Source organism: Apodemus sylvaticus, chromosome 14 (assembly GCF_947179515.1).
Source record: "Apodemus sylvaticus chromosome 14, mApoSyl1.1, whole genome shotgun sequence".
NCBI lineage: Eukaryota > Metazoa > Chordata > Mammalia > Rodentia > Muridae > Apodemus > Apodemus sylvaticus.
The window spans coordinates 44870437-44876747 of record NC_067485.1 but is presented as its reverse complement, the minus strand read 5'-3'; the positions used below and the strand labels follow the sequence as shown (position 1 = coordinate 44876747).

Genomic DNA, 6311 nt, shown 5'->3' with positions numbered 1-6311 from the left:
GATACAGGAGGAAAATCTGGGAAATAAAAGGAAAAGACATCATTTTTTGATGACAGCAGAGTATTTTGGCAGATACAGGAGCAGCTCTAGATGCCAAGGTTGCTTTTTTGTTAGGAACTGACATGGTCAACAGGCTTGCGTCAGAAACATAAAGAAATTTGCATTAACAACCACACCTCCCTCAGAAAGTTTCATCATCCAAGACACTCAGTACGTGTTGCTCAGGATGCTGTGGTAGCTTCTGTCATCCAGTTACCACCAGACAGCGCGTCAGCACGGAAGCCAGAAGAGACACTGGTGTGGAAAGTGTCAGACGATGAAAGCGTCCAGGGCGGATTTTCTGATGGAAGTGGGACAAGGCAGAGATGGGTACGGTGGGGTGGGCCGGGTGACAGGGAAGTACTGGAGTCAGGGAGAAGTGGAGTGGTGGATTTGTTCAAATGAAGACGAGTGTCCAGAAGACGGCCATAGCAGCGTGTTCCTAGGGTGGAGTTTTAGTTGCCAGATATAAAATTGTCATACATGTGTAGGCTCAAAGCAAGAGTTGCTAGTTTTCTTACTGAGGTTTTGGGCAAAAGTGTGGCGGTGGGACTCAACTAATGAAACAGGAAGTAGAGAAAGATGGATATAAACAATCTGCCTTTGGGGTTTAGACATGAGCTTTATTTGGGTTTAAAGAGAAGAGGAATCAGGCAGAGGAAAGACGCGCGCAGTGCCGCAGGGTCTGCTCAGAGAAGCCTGGGTGATCAATCCATGGGTCTTCTCCCAGGCCCAGGGACATTGTCATCACTCTCACAGCTGGGGGTGGGGCGGTGGGAGGGGCGGTGAGCTGACTATGGCAACGTTTGTCTGTCAGCTTCTCCTGGTCTTCTTCAGGTTCTCCTACAGCTCCAAGCCCAAGGCAGGCCACAGAACTAGAAGCCTTCTCCTCTCACAGAGTTATAATCCCCAGGAATATTATTTCAGACTTCCCCTTCTATTCCATGTAGCAGCCGGCTAAGAAGGAATGTCATGACCTACCTCACAGGATGAGGCTTCCAGGAGTGTCTTATCCTAAAGGAGTGAGGAGCTAATGCTACATGGAGAGGCGGGGGAGTGCCTGTAGCCAGGTGTCTTAGGTAGGGTTTTACTCCTGTGAACAGACACCGTGACCAAGGCAACTTTATAAGGACAGCATTTAATTGAGGCTGGTTCACAGGTTCAGAGGCTCAGTCCATTATCATCAAGACAGGAGCATGGTAGCATCTAGGCAGGCATGGTGCAGGAGGAGCTGAGAGTTCTCCACCATCATCTGAAGGCTGCTAGCAGAATACTGACTTCCAGGCAGCTCAGATGAAGGTCTTAAAGCCCACACCCACAGTGACACACCTATTCCAACAAGGCCACACCTCTAAATAGTGCCACTCCCTGGGCTGAGCATATACAAACCATGCCCCCAGGCCATCTTAAGGCTCCCATTCAACCTATTTCTGTTTGTACAAGCACTTTTTTACTGTCCATTGCTGTCTATACTTCAGAAAATGTAATCCTGGATGGTTCTTCCTGGATCTTTAAATGGTCTACCTCTAGGCTCCCACAACATGTCAAACTTGGATCAAATCTATAATTTGGATCTAATTTTTTTGTTGCTTATTAACCCCTTTCCTTAATAGAGGTGTTATCTCTGTGCTTTATGATGGACAGAAAAGGAATCACCTTCTTTGATGTGATTATATCGGAAAAAAAGCCAGCAGTGAGGAATTTAGATCAAGGGTAGCACAGTCAGATCCTGGAATGCTTTCCTCAGGGGACGGCTCATCTTCATGCCTGGCTCACACTTAAAGGGGCCAAAGGTCAGCTAGTGAGTGAGCACTTTATCCTGGCCGATGAGGAGGGCAAGCAGCTTAGCTCATCCCGTGTAAGACAAATAGTGAGAATCGAGCTTTGTGGTAAGTGAACAAGAGAGGCACCTGGGCTGGAGAGATGGCGCCCGCTACTCAGACTCGGTCATCTGAGTTCATCCTAAGATCCCAGCGGAGGAGAGAAGCAGCTTCCAAAGGTTGTTCTATGATCTCCGCTTGCAGGCCATGGTACACACATACACACAGTAATAATAATAATAAATAATAATAACAACAATAATAAAATTTAATAATAATAATAATAATAAAATAAACAATAGTGTAAACCTGCCAAAAAGAAAAGTGTCACATGAGTCCTAAGTTCTCTGTTGAAATGAGGGGAAATAGAAATGCTGCTTCTGAGGCCTCCACTTGGGGGTTTCTTTACCTGAGCCTCCAACTCACATTTACATTGGGGAAACTTTTTCTGTGCAGATCTTACAATCACAGTATTCTATAGGAGAAAACCGTTTCCTCTTTTGCAGGAGTCCGTTTTGCTCTTTGCAATAGCGATTTTGCATTAAAATTTCTCCTAAATGTGGAGAAACCTTTTTGGACATCTTAGCTCTGGAAACCCTAACAAACCTTCTGGGCAAAGATATCTTAATGCCGTGGTCTCTCTTCCCTGTGATGTTTCCAGAGTCTCTCCTTCCTCATTGCTTGTGGGTTTTATTTGTTTGTTTAACAATATATAAATAAACATATAAAGAAACCCTTTATTAGGTATGCTGTGCCTATTTTCTGCCTGTGTGTGGCTTGTTTTTAAATGTCTTTTACTGAACAAATTTACATTTTGATTCAATGCTGAATGTTCTTTCTCCTCTCTTACTTAAACTAGGATTTTGAGGCTACATAGCTAAGAGGTTAGTTTGTTGTTTTTTGTTTTTGTTTTTTTCATTTTCTTTCTCCTCTTGTCTCTGCTCCTCCTTACCACCGGGATCCACCCTCAGCTTCTATCCCAACATGTATTTGGATTCCTAAAGGTTTTTGGAAAGCATTCCCACACCTTTTCTACTTCTCCAGAAGTTTCTGTAGGGATGCACATTTAAATCTTTACCTGGGAGGGCCTGGAAGGAGGCCCCGGGAAAAACCAGATTTAGTATGCTCAAAAGAAATACTAGTATGTCCTTGCTCACAAACTCAACATTCTGGATCTTTTATGGAAAACCTTCTATTTTTTGGATTTTCTGTTGATTAGGTTACAGCAATCACATCTTGAATTTATTATACAAAATCATTTAACAAGAGTTCATTTTTATGTTTTTATGGAAGTCATGACTGTGCCTTTGGAGAGAAGTTATCCGTTATTGGCATTGCTGCACTCAATTTTCCTAAAGAGCTACTTCTGAAATCAATGCAACCTTGACCAAAGCTCCTGAAGTCAAATCCTTATTTCTAACATTCTCCCTCCCGTCTTCCGACTTCCGACCAGTAGGGGGCAGCACTGATCCTACATACCAGTGCGGGCCTTGGGGGTTCCTCTCTTCCCTTTGCTCTGCACTTTTGCACCCTTTGGTTGGACTCTCTTCTCATTCCCTTACCTTTTCTTCATTGTCCTGCTCACGCCCCTTCAGGGTCCACCCAGATTCCTAACGATTTCTGAGAGTTCCCTCCATTGAGGTAATATTCACGTAATCTGCAGGTACCCACCTCGTTACTGCCCTCTCCGCGCCTCAATACCCCAGATCCCCCGAACCACCCAAGTCTTGTCAGTCTTTCCAGCCTCCTCATGGAGACTTACGGTCTACAAGCTGGTGGCTTGCAAGTGCTTGGGACACTCTGGTTGCAGTAAAATCAGGAAGAAACATTACCAAGCATTATCAATAAAAGTGTAAGACGATGGTAATACCTATATTTTTAAAAAGTCATATTTTAATACGAAAATTTTGATGTCAGTAATGTAATCACTTGTAGGATTACCAGCAGAACCATTCAGGCATTGGTGGTTCAGTGGTAGAATTCTCGCCTGCCACGCGGGAGGCCCGGGTTCGATTCCCGGCCAATGCAGTTGGAGGTTTTTTTTTTCTTTTTCATACTTTTTTACGTCTTCGAAATACAATCTGCCTTGGAATCATTCGTTTTTCCTACTTACATTTTCAATTTCTCGTAATGCTAATCATATTTTAAATAAAATCGTTCTTTCAAGTGAAAGGGAATGATAGGTGAGTGACTGGTTATTTTCTTAAAGAAACATTGAATTAATTTATCTGATGCTATTTAAAATACAATAATTTTGAATTCATTTTTACTAATTCTCAATCACTATACATTGTAAAAAGCTGTCAAAAAAGACAGTGCTCACAGAGGAGTATAAAGGTATTATTTCTAGACATAACTAGCCAGCTATAGCAGAGTGGCGCAGCGGAAGCGTGCTGGGCCCATAACCCAGAGGTCGATGGATCGAAACCATCCTCTGCTAATGTGTACTTTTCTTTTCCCTCGCCACCTATCAGTTTTATTAACTTTCTATTTGCTTGCAGAAACCGAAAGCAATAACTAATTAAAGCATCCTGCGCTCAATATTTCTTCAAGATGAGAACAGCGTGCTTTTAATGACCTGAGGATGGTAACGGACTCAGGCGGTAAGAAACCCAGCTACATGAGTAGCATGCTTGTGCGCCACCAAACTGCATATTACAAATGAAACTACTTATAGCCAGCCCGGTTTTAGAGTGACTGTGAACGTCACACGGAGTAGCCTTTTCTCCTGCTCCGTTTTCCTCCTCGGCCGGCGCTTTTCTCTACCAGCTCAGTGCCGAGTGTTTTATTTATTTCTTTAGAGCTCTGGACATTGTTCCTAGTTTGGCTTTTATATAATCTCAGCTGCTCACCAGCTGGAGGGTGACTCGAGCCAGTAAATTGCTGGGCAACATATGGAGACCTTCTTGTGGGGAGGTGGGATATAAATGAAATTTACTCCTGGTACTGACATTTTCCCTCTTAAAATGTGCGCCTCCTTCTGGAATTCAAACTGGCACTCTTTTCTTTTTTTCTTTCTTATTTCTTTTCTTTTCTTCTTCTTTTTTTTTCTACTTAAAATCTTAATTGTTGAGATGTTAGATTCAGAAGGAAACGGTTCTCTCGAATTTTCAATCGTGAGTGGAGAGATAAAGAAAAGTGGCCATTGATTCGTTAGCCAACCATTTTTTAAATGGAATTTGAGATCCTGGCTTCATCTAAAATAGACCGGAGAGACAGAGAAAGGGAAGGAGAGGAGGGGAGGGGAGAGGAAAGGAAGAGAGGAGAAAGGAGGGGAGGGGAGGGGAGAGGAGGGGAGGGGAGAGGAGAGAAGAGGAGAAAAGCGTAGGCAGTTCATTTGCCCAGGAATCTGTAGTAGGAAGGAGCAGATGGCTGTTACTCTAGCCTCTTCCCGTTTACATTTTGTAAGACAGAAGAAATGGGGGTGGGGGGGGGGGCGAGGGAATTTTAGAGACAGGACTGAGAAAAACAGGTAGAAGAGATTGTATCACATGGCACAGGCAAACAGGTGACTGGTCCAGTAACCCCCTCTGTTTAATACTCAGCCTTGTGTACAGATACCAAAATATCATGCTGTGCTCAGCTAATGTATAAAACTTTGCCTTGCCAGTTAAAAATAATGTCATTGAAAACAAAACAAAGATAATCTAAGTAGAAAAGAATGTGTGTGCATTTTGCATTTTAAGCTTAAGATAATTATTCAACAATAAACCACTTTCAAAAGGTTAGAAAACAGCAGGTAACTAACACTAACAAAAAACACTAACAGAGGTAGTGTTTGCTTAGCAAATACAATGACTAACCTGAGTTCAGTCTTCAGGACTCAAACAAACAATAAACAACTCTGAATATTTCCACGCCTTCACTTCCACCCCACTGTTGTTAGAAAGTCAAGACTGTTCCCACTGGTTTTCGTTTTTTATTTTTTTCTTAACTAGCTTTTGAATGTCTGTTATGTGAGACCCCCTCCCCAGCCCTCCCCACCCTCTTCCCCTCCCTCCTCCTCTCCCTCCCGCCTTCCCCACCCTCTTCCCCTCCCCCCCCCCTCCTCTCCCTCCCGCCTTCCCCACCCTCTTCCCCTCCCCCCTCCTCCTCTCCCTCCCGCCTTCCCCACCCTCTTCCCCTCCCCCCCCCTCTCCCTCCCGCCTTCCCCGGGAGCAAGGAATGCCTTCTTAGCTGAGAATCAAGGGGAAACGCTGGGCATTTGATTCAGGCCTCGGTGTCAGGAGACTTCATGAGTTTGTCTGGGTTCAGAAAGTTTTCTTCATATTCAGTTCTCCAGCTTTGAGATTAAAAAACAATAGAAAAACAAACTTTTGTTTGTTTAGTCTGAGTCATATCCTAAACGTTTGTTAAATGTTACAAAAGATTCAGACAATTTCATATTTACATACATCGTTTCTTCAAACCGGGAGCCTCAGCCAGCGGACCTGTGTCCCACGGGAGTGTTCC

General features: G+C 43.7%; 2 non-coding genes across 2 annotated transcripts; both read left to right on the top strand.

The window, feature by feature from the left end:
• The first annotated feature begins 3816 nt into the window (after positions 1-3816).
• Positions 3817-3887, top strand: Trnag-gcc (transfer RNA glycine (anticodon GCC)). Its single transcript has one exon. It is a non-coding gene; the product is annotated as a tRNA-Gly (tRNA).
• A 340-nt stretch (positions 3888-4227) lies between these two features.
• Trnam-cau (transfer RNA methionine (anticodon CAU)) lies at positions 4228-4299 on the top strand. Its single transcript has one exon. It is a non-coding gene; the product is annotated as a tRNA-Met (tRNA).
• The last annotated feature ends 2012 nt before the right edge of the window (positions 4300-6311 follow it).